General features: G+C 48.0%; 1 pseudogene across 1 annotated transcript; it reads right to left on the bottom strand.

The window, feature by feature from the left end:
- Window positions 1–685: 685 nt before the first annotated feature.
- LOC144128924 (lysosome membrane protein 2-like) lies at window positions 686–27,726 on the bottom strand (annotated as a pseudogene). Its single transcript, XR_013313842.1, has 16 exons — window positions 27,622–27,726; window positions 17,708–17,860; window positions 13,635–13,732; window positions 12,684–12,841; window positions 11,604–11,745; window positions 10,709–11,014; window positions 8,986–9,003; window positions 8,760–8,851; window positions 8,606–8,655; window positions 6,708–6,774; window positions 6,441–6,613; window positions 4,683–4,802; window positions 4,530–4,604; window positions 4,017–4,068; window positions 3,812–3,948; window positions 686–2,214 (listed from the first exon to the last, which is right to left on the bottom strand). The product of XR_013313842.1 is annotated as a lysosome membrane protein 2-like (transcript).

Genomic DNA, 27,726 nt, shown 5'->3' with positions numbered 1-27,726 from the left:
ATGTGCGAACATAGTTTGTTTCAAATGTTGTACGACATAGAAGTGCCGGCCTAGGTTGTTTATAGAGCGACCGCTGTGGCAGGAAGATTTTCGCAAACGCTATACATCGTGATGCAAATCGCTACAGAAAAGACAATGCCGCCTCTAGTGTTCAGTTAAGACTATGTTCTGATCAATAATTTTATTTATACGGGCTGTGCAATTATAATGCGCTATCCGCGGTCTTGTGAACACAGTTTGCGGTCCTGGAACGGGAACTCTGGAAAGTAGTACGGTTATCGCTTCTTTGCTCCCAGGGAGGAAGACAATTTGCAAAATACCTTTTTCTTGGCCCTGTCGAACTCCGTTCCTGACGGCAGTACCCAGTATGCATTAGTGAACAGGCAGATGGCGTCAATATGCTTGGCAAGATATAGCATGGAACTGGTATACTGGCCCTGAGCACTTGCCAGGAAGCGTTGCGCGAGCAGTTGGTTTGTAGCTTGTAAGGCTTTTTGTAGCCCATTGCTCGCAAAACTGACTACTCACCTGTTCTCGTGTTAACCGTGGCATGACAGGAGGGACACGCCATTGTTTTAGTGGGTCAACTGAAGCCCAACTCAACGATTGTCATTGACACAAACATCATCTCTGCTGCGAATTCACTGCCGTAAGAAAAGTGTCTCCGACATAGCAGCGCTGAAACTTTTTGATGTGGCGCAGAATTTTATTTTTCCTGTTTCACATTTCATGCTCTGAAGGCCTTGTGCACTATCACAGTTGTAAAAACAGGAAAGCCTGGAGGTTGCTTCTGGAATGTGGCTGAAGTATCGACAGAAACAACTCTTGGAATAAAAAACAGATCCAGATTATGAGCACTGCTGTATGGCTGCTTGTCTTAGTGAAAAAAAGATGGAAAATGTATGTACATGAGAATACAGACTGCTTCAACTTAAATACCCAAGAAGCCTGTCACACTTGAAGTGCACGTAGCCTTTGGCCTGCTTAAAGCACAAAGAATTTGTCATACAGACAGACAGATAAACATATTGAGATGTGCCCTATTTCTGATGTTGCTGTACACTTGCATTTGAAATGCACAAATATTTTGTCTGAGGTGAAATATTTGCTCATTTATAAACAAGCCTGAGTTGATCAGATGAAAAAATAGATAGCTACAAACAATCCTCTAAGCCTTTCGATCTCAAAAAGTGCTCCTGTACCATGTGAATACACCTTCTTTGAACAATCTCTAGCTGCATGGCTCCCAAACATTGAAGTTTTCCAAATACCGTATCACACGCCATTTAAACATCTTAAAGTGACTATGCACAACATCATTCTGAATATATTGAAGGATTGGTTGTAGGTATAGTCTGCAGATTTCAATTTGTACTTAAAGCAAGGCACAGTGGGCTGTGTAGTTGCACATTCCGCAGCATGGAGCAATCCTCATTCTTCAGCGTTGCTTATATCTGCATCATCACATTCATTACAATTTGAAGACAAAACCACTTGGAAAGGTGAAACCTGTGCCATGTTAATATGCACTAAAAAGTGCATGATAGAAAACCTAAACAGTCATTCGCTTTCATTGCAAGATATCTAACATGCCCGTGAACATCAAAATGGACCGCATAGAAATGCAGATGTAAAAATGGCAGTTCCATTTGGTTACCCAGGAGCGCTTTGCTTGCTGCGCAAGTAGAGTATACAAATATGGCATTTTCCTAACACACTGCTTGCATCAGCCTCACGTCTTGCCTGAACTCTTTACTGTTTGCTTTGGCAGCAGTCCTGTTCAAGGCACAGCGCGGCACACTTCTTCATACGAGGTGTATAAAATGGGGGACTATGTACATCATTGGTCACAGTTTGCAAAGTCATTCACTGTGAAATCAATTAGGATGCGGTACCTCTGCACTCGTCGAAGAGCAAGAGTATTATGTACAAGAAACATCTTGCAGTCTAAGAACAGCATACAATCATGACTTGTAGATGTCAATGTCAGCTGGCGCAGATGGCTCAGAACTCCTCCTGGTGTTCTTGAGCTCGTTGATGAAGTTATTGCGCACTGCCGTGATGCCGAACGAGTTGGGAAGGCGGTCAAGCCCATTCTGTAGAATGCGCTCCACCTTGCTTGGAAGCATGTCAGCACAAGTGGCATCTGTAGGCCTCTTTGGGTCTTCGTCTACAGGCTGCACCTTGGTGATCTCCCTCCTTGTAATTCTCGGTCTGCGATAAGTCGGTAAATCAGTTCAAGCATTGCACGCACTTACTGTAAATTTGTTTTCTTCGAGCTCAGTATTTCACTTATTTCCCCAAGATTGCATTTCAGGATATTTTTCGAGCACTAAAATTCCCGAAAAAAAACGTGGCAGGCGTAGCTTGTCGCATTTTCTCGAGGTCTGCAAGCTTTCTGACGCTGCAAACGCAGGTGTGGATCATGCTACATTGTCCCCCACACTTCCGGAACAGAACTTTGAAGTAACTTAGCTGTAAATAAAAAAAATGAGATTTTTTATCATCCAGCCATCAGGTGCGGAGAGAAGCGTCGACGCATTACCTTCGGGAAGATAACTCGGTGTGCGGAGTTGCCTCCGCGCTTTCCACGGTTATTCCCGGGATATATTTTCCGCGAGCTGTGCGAGATTAGCGAAAACCTTTATCTGACAAGTTGTATGTGGCGCTGTGAAAGGTAGAGCATTATCATCATCCAGTCATGGCCTAGGAATACTGCAAATATATTTTCCTTAAATAGTCCTTCAAAAAGTCCTTCAAATAGTCCTTCAAATATATGAGCAGTGCTGCGACTATTTTTCAAGCATATATTGCAGTAATTGAAGAGGTAGTTCAGGACGGTGCTTTGAAAGTACAGCGAACGTTTCATTTACTGGTTAAATTAGCAGAGAAAGACCGCACGAATGCAGCACTCCGGAGGCCGGCTGTGCAGTGGTGCGCCGCCATTCATGAACATGGCGTCCGCCGAGTCGACCTAGTCTCCTGCGCACAGCCGCCGGGTACTGGTGCTCTTTCCTACCCGGTGGCGTAGCCACCAGTCATGGGGTGAGGGGATCAGAGGAACACATTTTGCAGCGCACGATGTTCTGATTGGCTAACGCAGTGGCAGCCTTCACAGCACAGTATAATTGGTCCTGAATCACTTCTTTATCGGTCACGAAAAAGGCACTGAAATCAGTAGGACGCCTTACGAGCGACGTAATCGTTCAAAAAATTCTGTCCGGACGCGCAGCGGTTGTGGCGACATAAAGTGAGCAACATTTAGCTTTCGCACAGCGCTTGATGCTGGGGTAATTGATTATCCGTAATTCTCAAACCAGCGCAGGGAAAGACGACGAGTGAAGCGCCTTCATCCGTCGTCTCTGCTTCTTGGCTATCTCCAGAAGCAGAGCTTTTGCGCTTTCCCTCAACTCCTATTTCCTCTTCCGCTCAACCTTGACTCGCGCCTACGGAAGCATGGGCGCTGCCCATGGCAACCCCGCTCTCGCCGCTACCTTGAGGAGCGGTGCCGGCGCCTCTGACTTCGCATTCCGACTGCTTTTACGAGGAGCACAAATCAGATAGAAAAAGCGCTGTAAAAAACAAAAATGAGCTAAAAAAACAACAAAAATGCTCAGGACTACAAACATTCCCTGAGATGTTAACGTCATGTTCTCTTCACGCCGCGAGCGCTGTAGGGTGTTTCAAGACGTTTTGCCGTGTAGAAACCTCATAGCACGATTAACAGAGGAGTGTGCTGTGGGAGTAGCACACACTTGTGAGAAGCGAAATACTATTAGAGTTGCTCTTTAGCCGCAGATGACTTTCATACCTGAACAGCAAGAAGGTTGAAGCGGCCAGCAGTAGTGAGCTGATGACAATGAGCCCAACGGAGCCCCACTGAGAGTACTCAGGCAGTTGGACGATGGTCTTCAAAAACTTGACTGTGTCATCCCTCGCTTCGACACGCTGAAAGAAAATATGCCCTCAGAAACCTGCAGTTTCATCCGCATATAAGTCGCAGTAGGCACACTTACAGTTTCTTGCCAGAAAAGTGGCAGTACACCCTCAGCGACTCGGGAGAATGGCCTGGAAAGTAGAGGAGTGAGTTATGCACTTATATTTGCATTCACTGTTCCACACTGTCTAAATGCCACCTCCTCCCACTGTTCAAGCTTGCCCCCACGATTTAATCGCTTTTGACTATAAAAGCAGAGCTTTCATGACTTTTTTTGATGTTTTGCCCATTTTGTCACTGTGGTAAAGCTCACATCTCCAAACTTTAACTTCGCATTACCTGCGTCATGTTATGGAAGCGAGGCAGTACATGGCAGAAGCGCTTCTGAAATGCTGGCTGACGTTTCAATACATGGACCCATCTTTCTCAACGTGTGTCATATCACAAAATTTTCTTCCGATAACCGATTCCTTGAATCTCTAAACCTAACCACCTGTCAGAGAACAAGAACAAAGCAGCCCCCTCTAATAGGAACTGGCACAATCTCAAGCTCTCGACTACTGCAAATGAAGGAAATTAAGCGCTGGCATACCCAAGACCAAAGACTCGTTCTAGAACCAACGCTGATTTGTATCCGGCCTCGGACGTTCACAGTCACCCCGAGTGTCTGCAATTATAGAGACGCACATGCGTGAGTGTGACCCTCGATTTTATGAAAGTCACTGTCACCACTGCTACAACTCACAGGCTCACTGTTGAAAAAGAATTCGTGCTTGCTGGCATTCGGCTTCATGCCTGTCGATGTCCCCACGGTAGGATGCGTCGGCATACAAAAAGTGGGGAAATGAAAGCACGAGTGGAGCGCCTGCATAAAAGGAGAAATAGGCTAACGTCACCAACACAAGCACTCACCACACATTTAATTAGAAATGGCAACTGAGCAGCGGAAGACTGGACCAGTGTTTTTTTTCGCGCAGGTCTGTATTGTATGGCGACATCAACTTTTCATATAAGCATCTCTGAACCACTTCGTATAGTTTCCTTTAGTTTCGTATAGTTTAGTTTCGTGTAGTTTTCTTAAGGCTTTCTCTTTCATCTAACCTGATAAATTTCTTTAGACAGTCTATAGACAATCTATAGATTTATGGCTATACACTTAGCATACTTGTCTATAGACTAAGAACAGAGAAAAGGAAATATCTCATGATTATGGATTTTTATGGCGCAATGGCATCTATGGCCAAAGAGCGCCATGGCTCAAGGAATTTTGGACTTCTCAAGGTGGGGTCAAAGACCATTTCGCAATCATTTTCACCCTAAATAAGCCGTGCATCAGACAAGGGAAAGCTTGTACCCACTGTACCACCAGTGGGTACCCCGCGGCACTGGGGATCGAACCCCACACCTCCCGTATGTGAGGCGGATGCTCAAACGACTAGGACACCGCTGCGGTAAAAGGAAATATCTATAGTAAGGCAATGCAGTCTATAAGAAGTCGATAGAAAGGCTGCAGGCCAGTTTTCTAAGTGTAGGCACCCCGAGCTAGCTTGGAGCTACGCGCGCATGTGCGCAGTGCGACACATCGATGGACGAATGCGCTGAGCTCATTACGACATCGCCGTCAGAACAGGTTTACGATGCACGCGTGCACGTTGTCTCCACTTCTCTCTGTTAGGAACAATAGCTATTTCTCAGATTGTGACAAAACAGCGTGCTAATGAGACGAGGGTTTAAACAAACGCGGAAAGAAATCGCGAGGTGTGTGTTGGAACGGTTTTATGGACACCTGCAAGCTTAAACTGAACGAAAACAACCCATAAAAAGAATGAATATAACAAATAAAGCGAAACTTAAGTCAAGGTACTCTATCCTGTAAACGAAATTCCAATTGAATTGCACGGTTACACGGGAACAATTTTCTTTGAAAATGAAAAAAAAAAAGGCAAGCAAAGCATGGTCTTTTAGTGGTACGAATTTTTTTTTTTTGCTCACCGCGTAAAGTAATCGAAAAAACGATGACCTTTATTTGAAAGCGCTACATTTCGTGTAGGTCTGCGTGAGGATGTTCGAGGTACTATTGAACAATAGGGGCGAAAAACAGAAAAAAAAGCCACGGACGAAGGCAGTGGGCAGCGCAAGGCGGTACCAGCAACTGAACCTTTATTGAAACAACAACGTGACTTTTATAGATCAAACGCACGTGTACTCCGAAAAACAATCACAAGGCGAGGGTGAAAACGCGAAGGAAATGTAAAAAAAAAATAATAATTCCACAAGTTTCAGTCTGCGCCCTTGATGTCTGTTGTTGTGTAGAGTTGGCCCCTAATTGTTGGGAGCTCGTTTTGAACCCTTGGCTTCGGACTCCTAGCTAGAGTCCCGCCTAAGTACACGTAAACTCAGGTACGCCCACTTATATGCTCGCGGTCGCGAGTGCACATTTCTTGCACGAAACATTAAACCACTTGAAAAATGCAGAAAAAAAAATCCTGTTGAAAGGACTTGCCTTGCTTGCAAGGGCCAAGGTTGGCTCCTCCCTCAGGCAGATTTCTGCCGCAGAGAAGCAGTCATTCTCGCTACGCAGTTGCCTCACTGTCGAAAGATGTGGGTCCAGCAACAAAGCGCTTCACCTTCAGGCCTTTGAATGTTTCTTCGCCTGTGTTCTCTAATGGAATGGACCTGGAGGTTCACAAAGTAAATTTCGTGTAAGCACGAGCATGGGCGGTGGATGCGCTTTGTAATTACAAAGAAATGAAAATAGAAGAGCAGAAACCTGCAAATATCCGGGATGAACACAATTTGATCGTCGGTCTTGGACAGGGGCGGTCGGATGTGGCCAACTAGAAGGAAGAAAGAAGGAAATGGTTGAGGAAAGTGCATATTTACGTGACGCTTAATTGTCATTCACAGTAACATGTTTTCACGTGTGATCGACATTGACTCAAAAGTCTTCTGGGCTGTCTATACATGGCGCATTCCCATCCACCCGCAATCTCGGCGTAACGCACGCAGTCAACGTTGCGTCGTAGCAGTCGTAATTAGTGCTATCTCCCCGACAGAAAACGCATGCTGCAGGATATATTCATGTGACGTCTATTGCACGCAGAACCAAGGTAGCCTATGGGATAAAACAGCTTGTTTCCGCGCGCGCCGATCCTCCTTCGACTAGTTCGCGGCGCCGCCGCAGTGTGGCGTCGATTTAACGAAAATCGCCAATAGCTGTACGCATCGATACGGATTTGAAATTTCTATACGCTACTCTGTTACTGTAGTCCAATGTGCAGTAACTGTCCCGAGTTCATACCTCAGCGCCGCCATGCGGCGGGACGCGCTGAAAATCCCGGTGTCCTGAAAAGAACGTGACTATGCTCACTTTGCAGTCAAGCTGTCGTAAAAGCAGTGCTCGGCCAAGGCTGTGTTTTACTATATCCAGCACCATGGAAGCAGTACCCAACGTAATCATTAGCTAACGATTACTGCAGCGTTTCTGGGCCCGTCGTATGCGGCTTTTCCTCTTTTTGCTCGCATTACACGGGGATTCACATAATGCACGATTTTTCAAGGCACTATTAGACAATCTAAAAGCCCCAGTTAAATAAAAATCCTCTATTACACTGAATGAACTGTATAAAGGGCATTGTGACAGCGATCGCTTGCTTTCCTCCACAAGCACTTTAGACACTGCCCAAGGAAGAGCTATTATTCGCATAAGGAAGGAAGGAAAGCAGCCTGAATCTAACAGTGGCTATCGGCGGAATATCTCACGGGCACGTGTTCGCAGACGCAAGAATAACGCAAACCATGACGCATATGCCCTACGCGGATGTGTTCGCGACAAAGGAAGTCTCTGCGCTCCCGCACATTTCCTGTGTTTTCACTCCGTGAGCTGCGGACCGTATCATGAAGCGAAATGAAAGATGACTTTGTGAGTGCGGCACAATCCAGCTATGGAAGCAAAAAAGTGAAAGGGACCGCGGAAGTTATGCAAAACGAATTGAAGTTTGAAAATTTGAAAAAAAAAGAAATAAGCCTATCACATCGCACTCTCGACAAAAAGCGATGTGTGAACCATCGTCCGTACGATGTCCACTTTGTGCTGGTAGCTCGGTGGTACTAATTAAGATTGCGGAAAAAAATAGTTTTGGTAAGTTTGTAAAGCGCGCGTTATAAGTAATCCAGCACATCACGTAACAGCTATCTTTTAATCAAAATCAAATACTGGCTACTAAACAAGCACCACTTAGCCTGCCTTGCTCACTTCCAGGTTCCTACCACACTTCTGATAGCTGCCTCTTAGGCTTGAGACATTTACGGCAGGAAGCAATTATCACCTGCGGAAACCCGGCACAACCACCGCGGTGGCTTGGTGGTTGTGGCGCTCGGCTGCTGACCCGAAAGACGCGGGTTCGACCCCGGCTGTGGCGGTCGAATTTCGATGGAAGTGAAATTTTAGAGGCCCGTGTACAGTGCGATGTCAGTGCACGTTAAAGAACCCCAGATGGTCAAAATTATTCCGGAGTCCTCCGCTACGGTGTCCCTCATAACCTGAATCACTTTGGGACGTTAAATTCCCAAAACCACAAGCCACGAACCCGGCACAGAACAGTTCTCGTAGCGTTAGCAGTTAGCGTGAGCGCCAGCCACGTGGTTAGAAAATAAATGGCCACCTACGTGTTCCCTTCAATGTGTTGCACTCGTCCCCGGGCCATACTTCCAGTTTCCTGCGAGAAATAAAAACGTCCTCTGTAGCACTTCGCGCTTCCTTCACGCAAATGCGGAGCCCGCAAACCCCACTTGGTTTGCAAGCAGACTGAAAGTGTGTTACCTGTGCTTGTTAAATTCGTACACCTTGTTGACATTGGAGATGTCGTCTTCGCCAGTGAATATCGTGTACTCCCCGTCAATGGTGTCGTTTTTCTGCAAACAGAAACAGAACAGTGCCGCGAAACCATGGCAGCTTGCCTATATGCGTTCAAAACACGTAAAATAGGGTTAATGTCGATATTAACGTATGAAGGAAGAAAGGAAAAGACGTGAGCAGAAAAACTTACATGGACCATGTATCCAAACTGTCCTTTGCGAGGCGTTATAAAGAGAAGAGCAGAAGTGTGTTACCAGACAGCCGTGAAACAGATTTGCTTCATTTCATGCAGACGATGGAGCACATTGGTTGCATGCGAGTGATTATTGCTCAAAGTATAGAGATTTTCGCAGATAGCAGCTGCAAGGGCATGAGGAAAGAGCAGAAAGGATTTCAACCAGACAACTTCCTAAACAGCGTTTTAACATCACCAACTATTCACACTAAACGAAAAACTTTGCATGTCCCTGAACGCATTCGATTTTTTCAGGTTGTGGAGGCACGGGGCAGTTACTGTCCCGTTCGATGTGTTAGTTTACCCACTAATTATTAGAGGTGCTGCGAAGAATTGGCTTAGAGAGAAATATAGTGTACAAAAGACTGAACAAATCTCTTTTAGTGAATTCTGGTGCTTCACCAAGACCACCTGATGACCCTACTGGTTAGAATTTGATCTCCTGTCGGCATCGTAACGCCTGGGAGTGCACGTGTATTTTACGAACGGCTACGCGCACCTTAAGTGAACCGTTTGCCCACTGTGAGCAAGCAGGATATGTACAACAGGTATCACAAATATCTCATTTGTTTAAAGCTGCTAGTTCCATGATGCTTAAGTTGACAAAGACAAACGGAGGTGCTGCTGAGCGAGGTATGCAACTCGAAAATTTTCGCCAGGCAGCGGTGCTTGCAGTAGACATCTTTCTATCCAGGTTTGTTCGATAAAATCTACAGGCACTAAGCGTATAGTCAAACAGCATTTTTTTTATACGACATCTTGTTTAACAAGCAGGTGCGATAAAATTAATCGGAAGAGAGAGAGAAGCGCATGCTTGAAAATAAGCGCTCAGAAGTTGAGGCGTAACAGAAACACGCAGAAAGCACAGCTTTGCAAAGAAGCGAGTTCATATTAACGATACAATCCAAGCGTCACATTACAATAATTTCACCTGCACGGTCCTTGCCTTTATTTAGACTTTCTCGTCAACGCATCACTTCAGCCTTGCTTAAATCCTGAAAACAGGAATCGATGACAGGCCCAAAAGATCGCCGTCACCATTAGTATCTTATGCCAGCCAGGAATTGTCGTCCATTATCTTCGGTCTCGTGCAAGGTCGGTCTATGATCACGATCACAACGTTTATGGTAGAAGAAAATAAAGTACGTTATGTTTCGTGTCATATTCATACAAAAATTTTCTTGCTTTTTTGTTGGTCGCGTATGTATGAATGAAACAGCTAGGCATGTGAAGGAATGTTACATTCGTTCATCTTCTGGTCTGCATGAAAAGCAGTGCAACAAAATTGACCTTTCACGTTCGCGAATGGGCTATTAAGCATTTAAGATCGAATTTGAATGATTTCGTACACTATGTCGGAGTGAACTCCGCCGAGTTTCACTTTGTCCTCAATTATGCCTGCGTTTCGAAATTCGGCCCTCTAGAGGCTTGGAAAGTCGTCAGGGCTGCCGTAATCAGCCTAGATGAACCCACTCTCTTAATGCGCCATCACCATCCCCCTGAGCATAGCGCAGTGTATGTTTACTAGACGTCGCGTTAAAGAAATGAATGACATATCTGCAAGTAATTTAAAGTCCTGCGTGCTTGCTTCTGCTGCTTCAGGTGTCACCGAGCTCTTTGTCGCTGCCTGACAACGCCTCCGCAACCATAGACCTGGAACGTGGGGCACACTACTCACGTTGATCATGTAGCCGAACTTGCCGTTCGTGCCCTGTCGGTCCGGGTCGACGAGCGAGCCGAGCATGTCGATGACCGTCCGGTAGCCGTGGCTGAAGACGTCGCCGATGTTGAAGCCCGGCTGGCCCGGCCGCGGTCGGCCGGAGTCGATGACCGAGCCCAGAAGCACCAGGATGTCGGGGTATCCGCCGAAGGTGAGCTGCCCCACGGAGCGGGAGATGAAGATGCGCTGTCCGAGGCCCGACAGCGACAACGACGCGATGCCGCGGATGATGAAGTTCTGCTCCTTCAGGAGCTGCGCCGTCGTCTGCGGAAGAAAGGAAGGGGGAGGGGGGTGGGGGGGGGGGTGCAGCGATTGATTGTGTTCGTTTCGGAGGGCTCGACATTGCCGCGTAAACTAGCGCAACTACGAGGCAGAGAAAATCTTCAAGCCACGAGTTTGTTGTAAAGCTCTGCTGGTCGTTACATTCAATTTCTTTAGAACACACTGCCTGCAATGCACGCTATTAAAAGAAGAAAGCATCGGCAACAATAAGTACTCGCAGCAACACAACACCGGCGAGGGCACGCATGTACTGCGCATCAATAGGTGTATTTCCCACAGGGGAAGCAATTTCCTCAAAAGAACGTGTACTGAATGGCCTTTTTTGAAGTTGTATTATGTTCCTTTCCTCTTTTCGTGTCGTTTCATGGGCTTTCGATGCGTTTTTCGTTGTTTTTACAAATGGAGTGCTGCTTACTGGTGAGTGTGCTGCATCGCATTCCTTCTGTCCCGTTGCCTTCCTGTTCGGTCTTCAATGATGGCAGTATTACATGTGTTTTAAATAAATAAATAAAAACTAATATTTACTCTACATCAGATAGAAATTCAAGCACTAAATGAGAGCATTACTCACCACAAAAGGCACGTTGACGGTCATGATCTCGTCAGTCTCTGGTCCCACAGAACTGTCTCGGTCAAAGTAGTAGCGCTTGGTCTCTTTGTAGGACATCGTGCCGTTGTCATGGAATGTGATGTTGTGCTTTATCCACTCAGCCCTGAGGTAGAAGCAGAAATGAAATATATAACTTTAGAATCAACCCGGCTCATTCGATTCTTTCAGAACATCAAACCCTTGGCTAATAATAATAATAATTGGTTTTTTGGGGAAAGGAAATGGCGCAGTATCTGTCTCATATATCTTTGGACACCTGAACCGCGCCGTAAGGGAAGGGATAAAGGAGGGAGTTGCTCCAAAATCATAATGTCCAGCTTCCTTAAAAAGCACTTTTAATGTACATTTTAAATTATTCTTAAGAATGTACAAAGTTGCTAAACAGGTCTGCTTTAGCATCGCCCTCGCCAAGGAGGATTAGGGTGTCCACAGCCATATATAAGCTATGCTTTAATTGCGTTAAAGAAATTAACGTATTTGCAAGTAATCTAAGTCCTGCGTGTTCGCTTCCACGGCATCGATCAGGCGTCACTCAGCTCTGCCGCTGCTCAAGTAAACGAGAGTGAATATATAAGTGTCATCAGAAAAGGTTGTATTTTCCTCGAAAGCGACGGAGTGGAAAACCTTCGCTCGTAACGATAGCCTGGGGAGAGGTGACACTAACCTCTAGCAGCGCTAGTTCCTTTTGTTCTGAGTCCAAGTAAAACAATGGATCGAGCTGAGAAGCGTGCAGGAGGTGCAAACAATATAAAAGAAGAACACCTGATTGTCGTTTAGTAACCAAAAATCAAATACCAGCTACAAGAGAAACAATACTCCTCGTCTTTTCCTTAGCAACTCTCCTCTCGGGAACTCATCTCCGGAAGTCCTTCTTTTATGCTACTTGACCATGTGTATACATTTTGCACTTGTACAGATACAAACTTGACCATCCCATATAGGCCCATAGGGTATGCGATAGACCAACAGAAGACAGCCGATAGACCAATAGGATACGCAATAGAGATGGGAACCATCCGTGTATGCGCATTGTGAGTGTACCTATATGTGTACGGCCCGACTTCCTTGACGGCCGGTTTCTCGCCGATTAGCACGTTGTTGGGGTTGGTGACGTTGAAGAAGAAGAAGCGGATCTTGATGTCATGGCTGGTGTCCTTCCACATGGGAAAAGCCCGGGAGTGCTCCGTCAGGGACACCTCCTGCGATCAACCGTCGAACAACCGGGGTCACACTTGAACTGCTCCGCGCGCGATCGTTACGTGCACTGATTAAACAAACTAGTGCGATAGACCGGAACAAAGGGGTAGAAACAGACAGGACGAGCGCTCGTCCTGTCTGTTTCTACCCCCTTGTCCCAGTCTATTGCCCTAGTATTTTTAATCAATCATGAACAGACAACTAGTCCAGCTTTCTGCCTTGACGTTAAGTGCAATCGTGAGCGTGTTTTGCCTGAATCCAATACGAGCAGTGGACTAAGGCTTAAGTTGAACGAACTCGAACTCACGAGGAGCAGATTTTGAATATGAAGATTACACCTGCAGCTGTGGACGACTACAGAGAAATATACTGTAAGCGGCGTATTCGAACGAAGTTACGAAACGGACTAATTGAAGTTGCTGCGAAGATGCCGTTCCGGGGAGCCTAGCCATTGGTCGGAGGCGTGCTGAAGCCCCTTTGCCCTTGAGAAGACAGGTCCCCGGGAGACATTATTATTTGCTTGCCAAGCCTTTCCCCGAATACGAACCTAGGTCAGACCCCCACACACTGTCAACGCGGTGGAGTTCTGGACAGGTCACTCGTACTATTGGGTTTTAATTAACACAGAGCTATACGAGACCAGAGTCGCATGCTCTGCACAGGCCGGAACTCCATTCCTAGCAATTAAGAATCCTCTAAACAGAGGGAATAGTGCCAGTAAACTTGACCGCTATATGCGTGGCACCCGGACACTGCCGGTGGCAGTTCGCCCACTCATTCGCAGAGCGTGCTCACCTTGCTGAGAATGAACCTAAACAGGTGGTCGAAGCCAAGGAGGACGGCCACGCCCAAGAGCATCAGAAGCAGACACACGACGACGCACGCCGAGATACCTGCACGAGTAGGGCCCAGAAGCAACCAGAACACAGTGAGCCATCTGACATGATGTCCATCACAAAATTGGTCATGTTTTGTAATATAAGATCGATGGCATTGGAGGCAAGAACTTCTCGCGGTAAACAACATTCAACTGCAAAGAAAAGCTTCTCATAAACTTACCAGTTTAAGAAAAATTCATCCTGGTCCGGGGTTCGAACCCGGGACCACCGCTACACCCGAGCAGTCGCTCTACCAGCTGAGCTAGCCGGGACGGCAAGCTTATGGTAGGGCGAGAGCGAATTGATCAATAACTCGAAGTGGGAACAGTGTTGGTCAAATGTTTAGTCGAATCCCCCAAGGTGGAGTAGATTTGTAATAAGGGAGTAATTACTCATTGGCATCCACCTATGCACAGCCATACGACTACGAAAGAAAGGCCTATCTATGGTTAGCTCGGTTGGTAGAGCGACTGCTCCGGTGAAGCGGTCGTCCATGGTTCGAACCCCGGACAAGGACGAATTTTTGTCAAACTGCGAGGCTTCTGAGTAAGCTGTATAGATATCCTTTGTAGCCGTATGGCTGCGCTGGGGTGTATGCCAATGGGTAATTACTCCCTTATTACAAATGTACTCCACCTTGGGGGATCCCCTAAACATTCTACCAAACAACAAACAACTTGCATCGAACGTGGACGTGCACTGAAAGTGCACTGGAAGTGGAGTTAGAGCTATTTAGACGGGTGCATTGTGTACGGCTGGAACACATTCAGATGTTGTGACACTAAGTTGCAGCATTCAGTTGAATAAAACATTCGAGAGAGAGAGAGAGACACGTATTGCCCTTTGGCTCTTGCTTTCCTGCGTGAAATTTGGCGCAGTTAAACCACTGAGAGATTGGTCTGGAATGCCCTTATGGTCACTCACAAAAAAAAAAATTCTTTATTGCAAAAACTATTGCACTTTGCCTGCCTATGTGTGTTGAGCGCTTATGTCGCATTCCTGTTTTTGGCTGTGTGTTGTTCTGCGACTCCAAGAAGAAGAAAAAAAAACACAGGACGGTGACGACTGTGTCACGCGAAGTTCAGCGATAGCTTTCAGGCGTTTAGTTTTTTTTCGGAAGGGGGGTGGGGGCTCATATCGCACTGGTGTAGTGGTCACGTGATGCACCCCTGCACTGGTAGGCGGCTGTTCCAAACAGAGCCGCCCGTAGGCTTATGCGACCCAGGTTGGCCGGCGCACCCACCGGTTACGCCGACGACGGCACGAGAAAGCCAGGGATGGGCGACTAACAGCTATCGCTGTAAAAACTGTGTGGAATAGTTCAAATCTGGGTCGATTCGTACATATTTTCGCTGTGTGCCTTTCCCTTCACGTCCTTTGTATTTTTTTACTGTTTCCGTTGAAAACTGTTGTAGGTGGAGTTATGGGAGACCTCATGCCCGGGTTCTTATTCTTGCCTTTAGTCTTGGTTTAGTTGTAATGCTTGAATGAGGGAGAGATTTCCTTATCCTGCTTATGGCAATTAATTTTTTTTATTCTGAGCAATACTCCAAAATATGTAAGGAAGACGGTACTTCGTTTCAAAGGTTACTTGTGGAGGATTGGCTGTGCGGGGCTGGGAGCTCTGTGAGAAGTTCTAGCCATAGTAATGATTCTTGCCATAGTAATGATTCTTGTCCCAACGTCGAAAAAGCGTTTAGCATGCGCAAAAAACTACCAACTAGCCCCGTCCAAAGTGTTGCAGTCTGGAATCTATGACGCCGTCTGCACAGCCTCTGCAGTAAATAAGACCGCTGGTAGTGAAGGGCCCGGACACGCGCGGTCGGACTTTCTGGACCTCATGACTGGCTAGGGTGCACTCATTAAAGCCCCATTTTGACCAACCGTCCTAGAGTTAAGTCCTTGGGTGTCTACTCGTGGCCCATCTTAGACAGCTGCTAAGTTTTACGCTGGACAAAGCTCACAAAAAGAAGGCAAATATACGATCAGCATTAGCGCATGAAGCATGAAGTTTTTCACGCGCACACGTTTCGCCGTTAACTTTAACAAAAAGCAGCAATAACGCTATTCAAAAGCTCTAATCTGGCGCAGAGCGCCAATTTCATTGCTATCGCCGTGCCGTATTTTATTGCCCCCTTTACCAACATCTACATGGTTCAAGGATGATAAAGTGTCACATGCTGTTCCTTCTTGATGAAGCAATTGGGTTAGTTTAGGAACCTCGCCACTTTTTTTCTAAAGGCAATGTGAAAGGATTAGATTCTGCAGGCGAGTATGCTTTGTACGGCAAGTACATAGTCGAAAACAGACGAAATGACAGAAACTAATACTCACGTTTAGAAAACTCGCACTATGGTCGGATACGACTCAAGTTAAAAGCGGCTTTTCCTCTTCAAAGGAGCCGCTTCCAGCCAATGGCTTCGGCTGATTCTCGTGAACATGCTAGCGTAACAATGTAGGGAGCGGACGATCCTGAAAAATGAAGGGAGAGGACTACCTCCTTTCATCTGCCACTGCTTGAAGTGTCACGTTAGCAGGTTTATAAGAATCGGGCGGCTACATTGTCTGGAAGGGGGTCCTTTGAAGGGGAAGAGCCTCTTTTTTCTTTACTTTTATCCGGCTGCAGTAGTACCGAACGTTAAGTGCGGTTGTGGTTGATGGTTTTTGGGTATAGGCTGCATTGCGGTTGACTAGCTATAATCTCTAAGAATATTTTCTAAGAATATTTGATTTTGTCGAGCATGCTAAGTGCTTAAGAGGGACATCAGTATGTCATAACTGGCAGCCAAACTAGCAAATGACTTGAGAGACAGAGAGATATTTATTTCAGAGAAGAGCAGAGAGGTCGCCCTGAAGGATCATCTCGCCTGCTACTTGCACCTCAGGAAGAGAAAGGCTTGAGGCTAATGAAAATGGATGCCGTTTCTTAGTAGAGTATATGGCATCCCTCGACCAACTGCTACCCGAGAGTGGCCGGTTGCCATCTCCTGTCAATACCGAAGGCACGTGCCAACAATATGGTGGAGCCGCGAGCAATTAACACCCTGCAGCGAGAGTTTGACAAGGTCATTGGCAGACGGCACGGGTAGACAGGCGAAGCTGAAGCCGGCGATGTGATAAGCATAGTGAAAAGCTGCTGTACCGCCAAGACAAGCAACAACACCACCCACGCTAGCTTCCGCCTTTGTCTGTCCCTTCCTGTTATCGTTCAAGTCGTCGTACAGTCGGTTTAGCCGAGCGTAGCCAATCCGAATGCCGACTCCTATAAGGCACGCCAAGCTATTTCAGGCAGGTAAAATGAACGCATTTCAGGCGCTTGCTTTTGTGTCTTAATACGAACACAGCGGACAGAACTATAGTTTTTTGACGACAATGCCGCATACATGCCGGTTCGGTTGTTTCCAACAATAATTATTTTCTTTTCAGCTTCCGCCTGTTGCATAAGGCGGTTAGAAACAGAGCTTTACGCAGTACTGAGAATTTACGCTGGCTCGTCTCCAAAAAACAATTGTTTTACTGAAAAAGATGCTTGAGGTGAATTTGCCGGCCAGTGCAACGTCAATAAGCCCTTTTATCTTTGTTTAGCTCGAATTTCCCTGACCATACGATCTTAAGTTATCACGTCTCATCAGCGCCGAATTGACTGATGTCAGGGAGCGCTATTCACGAGGTGTATAAGACGCGCCTACCTGGGAGGATTGAAGTCCAGCAGCTCAAGCAATAGTTGACTGTCAATTGTTACTTCGAAGGCTTTAAAATGTCAAGCTATTTGTAATGATGAAGTGGCTCAGCTGGCAACGGTCCATCTGCAAGAGCATCCCAGAAACCGAGGCAGAGCGAAGGAAAGACTACACAGGTCCCGTACGTCGATCGCTTCGTCTCGGTCTGTGAGATGCCGACGCAGGAAGGCATTGATGTACCGTGCGATTTGGGAGCTGTGAGCTGAAAGAGCTGCCTTGGAGCACTAGCATTAGCAAGCCAGGCACTTACACACGCGCTGGCCACACATGATGCCGCTTCTGCCGCTGCTGTTGTTTGCCGAAGGGCTCCTGGAGCATGTTCTCTGGCGACGTCTCTCCTCCGAGGGCGCCTCTACCTCGAACTGCTCGCAGCGAGGGGCCACGGTTGCTCCGTCTCGGGCACCTGCACAGCACGCGGGAAGACATGAGCGTACTGATGGACAGTGGTGGTACGATAACGATGCGGGGTTCGTCCCAGCAGCTCAATGGTAAACGATGCTGCGAGACCTACCAAGGGCGTAACGACTGAGGATTAAGCCGGATCCAGCCCCAGTTCAGTCTGGGAGTTGAATACCCGCTCGCCCTCCTCACGATAGCATCTCCGTCAAGGACCGGACAAATTTTAGCACCGCACCTCCGGCCCACATGCCCCCAACCCCAGAAAAAAAAAAAAACTCGGGAACAAAGCAGCTGATGTCCCTCAAAGGAGGGCCTCTAAGCATGACGCCGCGTGGCGTTGTAGGTGGAAAGAGGCTGACTCTGTTTGCTAGAAGGCCTAGAATGAGGGACATCTGTCGCTTCGTTCCTGAGTAGTGTCCGACTATAGCCCACTGGAAGCGACCGCACGGTTCGAACTCTTCTAGAAGAAACCTGCGCATGAAGCGTTTGCATACCATGCCAGCCGTAATTACGTCAAAATTGAAATGAAACAGGCATGACTAAATAAAGAGGAAAAAGAAGCACTGAATCCAAAAGGTACGCGTTCCCCTCACACACACCAACAGCGACCGAGCAGGTATTGCGCACCCAAAGTCCCGAGCCTATTGATAATCAAGCGCAAGGCCCAACTGCGAGACCGGAAAGCGACTTGACCATCGCTCCCGAAGCAACGTATACCTTCGTTGACTGAGCACGCACCACGCCGCCATTGTGCTGAGGCTACTGCTGGTCGGACACTAGACCAGGAACCGGTCCACGTCGAATACTAGCAAGTAATTGCAATGCTGAAGACATTTATGAAAGCCATGCGTGTACTGCTTTCTAGCCTGCACATGCCAGCTGCACAAAATGCATTGCTGCATGGTGCTCGATGTGTCCAATCCAGTCCTTGCAGCTCTTCAGTAGCTGGCACAATGGCTCCTCCAGCCTCATAACAGTGTCCTCGCCGCAGAGGTGTGTAGCTATATTGATTGCTTATCGACAGGCTATAATCCCGCCTTGTTCGTCTTAGTTCAAAATGCACCCCGAGTAGTTTTTCAGTTATTCCCATGACCCCCGTTATTCAAAGAACCCTGGTTATGCATTTCTTTCTTTCTGTACTGTGCATTAGAAATTATGTACCTGTTAGTACGAAGCAGGTCACAGTCAAAGAAAGCGAGATACAGTATGAACAATATGAACAAAACATGTACTCGGTGTTTTGCACAAATGAAAAATTGGCTGTGGTTTAGCTCTGGCTAAACCTGGAGTGACGCGAGAGCTACATCTGGCCAAGTGGAACTCGCTCAGTTGTTGTTGTTATTGTTGCCTCAAAAACTATAGCAACTCACTCGTGACTCGCTCAGTCGAATTGCAAAGTTAGTCTTTCGCCGCTCCGTTTCGCTGGGCCTTCCTTCTTCATCTTCGTCCCTAGACGTGGATTCACTCTCTCCCCCTCTCTAACCCCCCCCCCCCCCCCCCCACTTGACACGGCGCATGCGCACAGCGGTTGCAGCTCGGTTACGCCGGGGCGCCGCGCCGCCGGCAGCAGCAGCTGCTCCGCACCACGTGACCAACCACGGAGCTCGAGGGGTGGCCACGCTGAAGGCTCGAAAAGCTGGCGTAGTGTAGCTCTCGCTACAAAACTGGAGGTTATCGTGGAAATAGAGGAATAACAATGTAAGTCACCTTTCTCCTCTTTTCTCGGGCAATGCTTTTTTATTTTTCACTATGCCCCTTCCTCAAGAACTCCAGTGAATGCGGTCCAACGAGGAAACCGCGTACAGAGATTTTCGCACGCTAATATTGGACTCTTTCCTTGACAACGCTACTATAGGCACTCGATAGTTTGTTTGGATTTTTCGTTACCGACAAATCAGCCTGCTCTGTTTAAGTAAAACGCACCCATTACATTATTTAAAGGAGATGCCTTGCAGTTTAACCACAGCGCCGAAAGGTCCTCGCATTGCAGTGGGCCCATCCCGCGGCGCAAGCCAATTACGCGCCGAGTGCGAGTTCGCGTGAGCAGAACAAGGACAGAGCAACTACATAGAAGGCGGTGGACGCGCAAGAGGCTGTCTTCGCGAGGAACGGGCAGTTTCCGCGTATACGAAGCGCCCGGGTGCTTCCTAAATTTGCGCTCATTAGCCCGGTTTTGGAAGCCGCAGGGGTATGACCCCCTCTCCTTCTCCCTTTCTCATGACCGCCCTCACGTGGAGATGCACCCGCAATGCCAGAAAAAACAAAACAAAAACTCACAAAACATGCTGGCACAAGAGTAGCCTAAACTGAGTTGCAACGACAACCAAGAAAATTATCCGCGCCACATTCTGAAGGCCAAACTTGGCGTTCCTGTCACTGCATGGCGAGGTGACGGGCTGGAAGCAAGAAAGAACAGAAACACGGAAGCTGTGCAGAGTCCTTTTTTCAGGAGTCAAGCGTGCAACGCAAGTACTCCACATCCGAAGTGCCTCGCTATCCTCAAAGCCGATGGAAGACCAGCTCGCTCCGGTCAACCAGGCGCCAGATCTACTGAGCGCTTGGCTTGTGCTTTTCTCTCTTGTAACGAACCTCAGACTAAAAGCAAGAGAACGTTCCTTCTTTTGAAGGCTTCCTTGACACTTAACCCAGGTTCCGACATTAACGCTCTAACCATGATTATAGCTATGTGGGAGTGAAAAGAGTATGCCGTCATCTAGCGCACTCACATTAAGGGGCAGGGTATGCTAATCGGATTCCGGAGTAGATTTCGATCACTAACCATACGAAATGCTTACCCTTGGCAACAGAGGTGTATTCGCACTGCATAGCATAGTAGCTTGATGCAGTAGCAATGAGAGGAGACTATTAAACGCGGCACCGAAGGTTTTTGAGGTCAGAAAACAGAGGAGGTTGAAACCTCGGTTAAAGAACGTCCTAACTGCTAGAACTTCGCATATTCTGAAGAGGAAATTTATATCCGTTGCCAGTATTCCGTATTTTCAGTGGTGGAAATCTATCCCAGGGCTTAGACAGCACACCCCGCCGTCGTAAAGGAAGTTCGCTTGAAGACAGTTTACTTCCTTGTTTATTCCTTTCATATTTAGAGTGTAGGGCGCGATTTCGGCACCACACACAGCGCCTACGTTTGCGGCGTTTCTCGACTGACCTGCACGAACCACGCGAGGTCGCGCTCTCTTTTCGGATAGCCGACGGCGCGCACGCGTCAAGTGAAGAGGCCCGCAAGTCGAGCGAGTCGCCGGCACGTTTTCTTGAGATGCGTGAGACACGCTGGCAGGGCGGAAGAAGCGGGGGACGCTGGAAGCCGCGCTCATGCATGCGCTACGCGGAAGGGGATCGCCCTGTCTTCCTCCATTGCCCGGTGGTTATCCGGGCAGCCACTGTGACGCCCGACCAGGCAGGGAAACAGCGGCGGACCGGAGAACGTGGACCCGAAGCCGCTTTAGGATCAGCCGCACGTTCACCTCTGCCCGGACCATGGTGTACCGACCTCTTGGCGGAGACCAGTGTGGCTGGAAGGAAGGCGCGTGTGCACTTTCCTCCAGCGTTGCGTTGTGATCGGTTTTATGGCGCGTAGGAAACTGAGGCCACCGAGCACCAAACACAAGGTTGATTTTGTCCGCGTTGTGGGCAAGAGCGAACGTATGTTTGAAATGTTATAACTTGTATTGCTTCTTTCACAAATGTAAAAACACATGAAACATCTACCAGCGCATTCTCTCTTAGGAGTAAGATAAGGTGAAAAAGGGTGCATTCAGACTAAAATGTTGAGAAGTGCTCCTTCCGTAGTTTACCCACACTTGTGCATGAATATAAATCCAGCGCTGGAAGGCACAAGAGCGTGATTCCTTTCATCAGGTGCGGATGATTACGGAGCGTCACTGAGCTAGGGAATAAATCTTAGGGCGGAAATGACCACCAAGAAGGCAAAGTGAAAGAAGAAAAAGAATGTAAAGAACAATTGTTAAGTAAAGCGAAGAAATGATGCAGAACAAATGTTATGAATTCGTGCTCATTCTCGCATCCTGCAAGAACAATTAAGCGCTTCTGGCAGTGGTGGCTACTCAGCGCGCTTTCTCGGACCATCCATCGTGAATAGTGTCGTCGCGCTTCTTGTCTACTGATCACCTGCAGTGACGTCATATTAGTGAAACGTGCGCCGCATTTGTGAACCGCCTACATGATGAAAAAACATCGACTACATCAATCCGCTTATCTAAAAAAAATGCAACCGATAACCAGAACACCCTACTGAATGTTCTTCACATGCCACGGCACCACCAACGAGCAACCGAGTCAGCGCAGTGGTTGAACAGCGCCTTCATGAGATAAACGGTGGCTCAGACGTTTCGCTCATGTCACTGACACATGAAGCAACTTTAAATACCGAGGCATTCGAGTACAGAAGCGCTCCCGTGCGTTCTGTGACCTTCATCCCATTAATAAACCCGCAGTACGCGGAAGTGTGGCAGGCAACAGGATCCGCCAACGGCTGTACATCGCGAAAATATGCAGAGGGAAGAAGCCCTATCAAGCTCACATTACGGCCATCCCCGAAGGTGACCTAGAACAGGAGGAAAATGCCGCGGCAACGCTTTCGGCTCCAGAACGCGGCGCTAGTTCGCGTTTTTATCCGCCGGAGTCGCAGGGGAGCGGTTTCACGTTCAAGGTCACGACAGCGCGTGCGTCGACAAGGCTTTCACACGCCTTTTGACAGCCTTATCCAAACAGCTGATCTGAAGCTGAGTGATAAGTCTCGGGTCATGGGTGATAAGACACATCTCTCCTTCAGTGCTCGGGCGAAAGCGGCCTGTCGATGAACACAGCTCTTGAGAAGCAAACACAGAACAGCTTCACTCGTTGCCGCAATGCTTGCAAGATAGGCTTCGGCCGTGCATTCCACAAATGCGGCACATAGGTGCAGGCTCAGTGCTTAAACGCGACAAAGCTTACAACAATAACAAACATAACCCCGAAACCTTTACAATATGCCGCAGCATTTCAGGGTTAGTGCACTATATACTTTGGGGGAAAAGAAAAGGCGAAGCGCAAGAACAAAACACGGTCGTTCAGGGTCAGTGTGCCACAGCTTGGACAAAAAAGAACTAAGAGATAATAGGAAAGAATGAGGAGAAAGAATATAAAACGCACCGAAGTCTCTAAATAACCCTGCCGGAAGTGTTTCCCCGTCGTGGCTACAGTGTGACTAATAAGCAGAGCGAGGGGTGCCACGTGGTGCGTGTCCGTCGTAGTCGCGTCCCCGAAATAACGCCCCCCCCCCTCCCCCCCCCCCCCCCCCCCCTAGCGTCGTGAGGCACCCTTTCCATTTTCTGCCCGGTGCCGTCAGCCTCTGCCCGTCTTCAGGGTCGCCCCCTGCTCGCGCACAGCAACCCCGGACGCAGCCAAGATCTGCTCGTCGTCCGTTCCCTCCACCCGGTTTCCCTCGGCGCGTACAGACCTCCCTTACCAAAATGGTCTGCAGACAGTGTATAGACCTCTTATAGACTCTGTTGCCTTCCTGTAGATTTCTTTGTCTATTCGTAGTCTAAAGACTGCTAATAGCAAAAATTCTACTATAATGCATGGTCATAAATCTATAGATTTTCTATAGACAATCTATATCATTTGTATTGCCTATAGACTGTTCTCAAGGACTTGTCTATAGAGAGTCTATAGACTTTTTGACAGAAGTCTATGGACAGTGTATAGACTGTCTAAAAATTTCTTTACAAGAGCTTCGCCCTTGAAAGACGTCTTTTCCAAAATGAAGGGGCCTGATCTTCTTGCCAGGAAAGCAGATCATGCCGACGATTATCCGGTTTATCAATAGCACTGTGCCAAGAACTTAAGGTGAGGGTTTTGAGAAATTTTGTGAATCTAAAAACCTCTATTCGGCTCGCCCACACACGCTGACCTCGTCGGGTTGCTGTGTTCGTGAGATCAGAGACCACACGAGTGCTGGTACCATACTACTCTTGACAGAACGAAACGGCGCAATTAAAACTAAGGACCAAGGCTAGGAAACACACGTACAAGCTACCAAACTCGCCCACTATGCTAAGTTGCTACAAGAGATTGCTCTGCTGAACAGACAGCGAGTCGTGTGAATAGATGAAGGTTTCGTGAAATAACAGGCGGGAAATGAGCGAAGTGCACAGAGCCATACACTAGCGCAGGCTTGATATGTGGTGAACCCTTCCGCTTATCCGTCGTGAAAACAGCGCGGCAAAGCACGAATACGGAAAGAGCAAGGTAACACGAGCTCTTTTGCTCCGTATCCGTGTTTTTCGCGCTGTTTTTACAGTGGATAACAGGAATCAACTCGCCCAGCTTACCGTCCTTCTAATCATCCGCTTAATCTGGCGCCTGTGGTGCGAGGTTAACGAACCAGCAGGCGTTATGACCAGCCTAGTTTGTAAGGCGTAGCCTTTTGTGATGTCTGACAGCGTATGATGGCTGCAAACCTCCTCTAGTGCTATTTTTCCAGTCGGCGCGGGAGGCTTTGTTTCTCCAACTACAGATAGACATATGCATTGTTATTTGCAATCACTGCACAAGCTTTCCTAATCTGACCTTGTTATAAGGGAACGCGACATGGTAAACATGGCATTCAAAGGGCACTAGGTGTACTGAATACCTCAATGCTGTTTCCCTTTTTATCACTTGCCTGTTTGTTTTTTGCACTGCGATGACCTAATGCTATAGCTAATGAAAAAAAACTTCTGATAATATTAGCACTTCATTATTGTTATTTTCTGTGAATGTAATAGTTTTATCCGGACGAGATTGGACTGCGAACACGATAAAGCTGTAGAAATATTTGTGCAGTCGTGTCAGATCGAACTCACGAAAGGTGAATGGCTACGCACGGTACACGTCTTGCTAACAGAGGCGTGTTCTGGTTTTGCGATGAGAAACTAGCATGTGGGCCTGAAAATTTACATTCCTATGTATAATCGCCATTATCATCAATGTAACTTGCGCTTGAGTATATTTCTATATTCTCAACATATCGGCGCAAACCAAACTCATAACTATAATCGGCGGTGGGCTGAACAGTGTTGCCGCACTGGCCAGTTGGTTTTTCCCTGTTGTCACCGCCACTATAGGTGGAAGAAATCCTAGGACGCAGCACTCGAAGCCTGAATGGGCCAGGGCTCAATATCCAAGGCTAGACAGCAAATTAAAGGGAAACATCAAGCCAAATTTCCTCTCGCGACACTAGTCAGGCCGCCATGATAGCAGCATTTTGCCTTCATCTCTGCACATTTTCCTGAGAAAGCACATTTAGAACACCGGTCTTTAGCGAAACTAAAATTTCCTTTTTCCCTCAGTGGCTCGATTTTCCCACGATATGGCAAATTTCCCCACGATATGGCAAATTTCCCACGATTCGGCAACACTGGAGCTGAAGGTATTCCGAACAGGTTGTTCATTCACGCCGTCATGTTTCTTTTTACAAATGACGGATTTTTCGGAGTAACGTATACTTCCTGTTATCATTCCGCTTGCGTTTTTTTTCATAACGTTCTGGCTTCTATAAAGTGTATGAGAAATTGTGCCATGTAATCAACCAGAACAGCAGCATAATTAAACGAGAAAAACGAAAATATTCACGCCCGCCCACGAGGCAACAAAGGCCGCATCGCACGGGGGCCAACGAGGACAAGAGATGGCACGCGATGACCGATATTCGCAGCTGACCCGGCAATCCGAATGCATGAACAGAACGGCAGTGGGGGCCCCTGCCTACCGAACTCGAAGTAACGCGCCTCTTCGAGATGTGACCAGAAAACGGAACGGCAGCCCTTGTGTCCTGTTATCAGCATCGTAGCGGTGTGAGTGCCGATAAACGTCAAAGTATCGAACCTGGGCGATATCTGCTTTTGTAGTCGATGTGGTTAGAACTGCACTGTCTTGTGCGACCTTGGATTTGTTCAGAAAGCATGTAATCTCTGTTCTGATAGCGATAAACACGAAAAGATGCCCAACAAGGACGTGACAAAGACGGCAAGTGATCAGCACAACCATAGTGCTTCAATATACAACTTATCTCTGAAAGTATGGAAGAAAGGTCACATAAAAGCAAAGCCTTCTCTGGAGAACCGGCGGTCTGAGTTATTAAAGGTGACAAAGTAGCCAACAGAAAATACGCCATACCTTAGACAAAAAAAGACAAGAATATAATGTACGTACAGTCGTAGACTGCCAGCCAGTGTTCCACACATTGGGCCTCCTTAGGAGGAAAACGCAACGTATCACTAATGACTGCATTAAAATACCACGCGTGCAGTTTCATACAGTGCAGAAGACTCTGCCGTCCTGGCACGCACAGCCAATTAGCAGATAGCGGTACGAGGGGCTCTGAACTATGGCACACTGAGGGAGAATGTGTCAACACCGGCGTCGCGTGGTTACGTAAATCTCAGTAGAAGGCCACGCCGACCGTGCGTACATACTGGGGGAGGGGGTGGAGGCTCTACGTCCCGCAGATAGCGATCGCTCCACTGTCCCGGCTACGATGCACGTAGGTAGTGGGAAAAAGAAGCGGCGTTCCGCACTCGCGGCCACATTCTTCGCGCGAGACGCTACGAGGGTTTCGGGCACAATGACGGGAAAGTACGAGCGAATTGCTGTGGCTGGTCGCCGTGTCACTCGCAGCACACGAAGGCGGCAACGAACTGCAAGTGCCAGTTGATGCAACGCCGGAAGCACGCAATTAACTCCGCCGACGCCCCTCGGTTTGTTAGGTTAGGTTAGGCAACTGCTGAAGAACGTGTAATAGGTAATAGAAAGGGACCGTCAAGGCACGTAGTGGAAAACAGTTCATAGAGCCAGAGCACACCGATTCACGGCAATCAGTGGCCTAGTCATTATCTATCAGACGGCGGGTGCCGATTGTGTTCTGTTTGCGCTGGCTTGGACGCAGTGTCCACATGGAAGCACAGATAAGCACGCTTTACTCGCTGTTCTGATAAGCGTGCTGGGAGGGTGCGAAAGGCGCCACTGTTTGGCGTACATATCATGCCAGAGGCGCGACAGAGCTGGGTTTAAGCACGAAAATTTAAATCAACAAATACGTTAATAAGGGAGTTTCTTAATTGCTGTCAATCTCTCCCGCCTAATGAGCCTCAGAAGACAGGAGTTGTAATAAAAAGCATAAAAAAAAATAGCGAGGTTAACCTTGAGCGATGCTTGCATGTTTATTCCACCGCACTAAAAACGGCACGCTTATTCGTGCTGGGTGGCATCAGGGACATTCCTGGCAACGCGAGCTAAACCTCCTCACCGTTCGGGTCAGCACCGGCCACAGGAAATCCAAGGAGAAGACACTTTTCGACGTCCGAAGGCTACACTGTATCACTCGGCCGAAACCAAGCACGCACAGCTTCCAACGCCGCGATGGCACGGCAGGCGGAGGTTATCCAGAGGTGGCAGAGATGTGCGGAACGGTGCAGAGACGACGCAAGCGGTGCAAGCCCCGGGCCACCATTAGGGGGCCGCCGGACAAGGAGGCCGCGAATCGCCAGGGCACCGCGAAGAACAGCGCACAGCACCGGCCATGGTGCGGCCGGGGACCGAATGAGGTGGGAGAAGCGGCGGGGGGGGGGGGGGGGGGGGGGTCTAACTTTTTCGGCAGCCACGAAGGAGGGGAACGAGGGCGAAGGCAGAGGTGGGAGGGAGAGGGTGGAAGGCGCGTTCGGGAACTGGGTTGTCTCGTTCAGCGGGCCACGATGCTGAACGTACCACTTGGCAGCGGCGGCGGCAGTTTGGAAAATGGGTCGCCCGCCGCCACGCTGCCGAAGGAACCGGGGAGCCGGCAGCGGTCGGGCCGGCGGCGCAGAAGGGGGG

The sequence above is a fragment of the Amblyomma americanum genome, chromosome 4 (genome assembly GCF_052857255.1).
Source record: "Amblyomma americanum isolate KBUSLIRL-KWMA chromosome 4, ASM5285725v1, whole genome shotgun sequence".
Lineage (NCBI taxonomy): Eukaryota > Metazoa > Arthropoda > Arachnida > Ixodida > Ixodidae > Amblyomma > Amblyomma americanum.
This window is presented reverse-complemented; position numbering and strand designations above follow the sequence as displayed.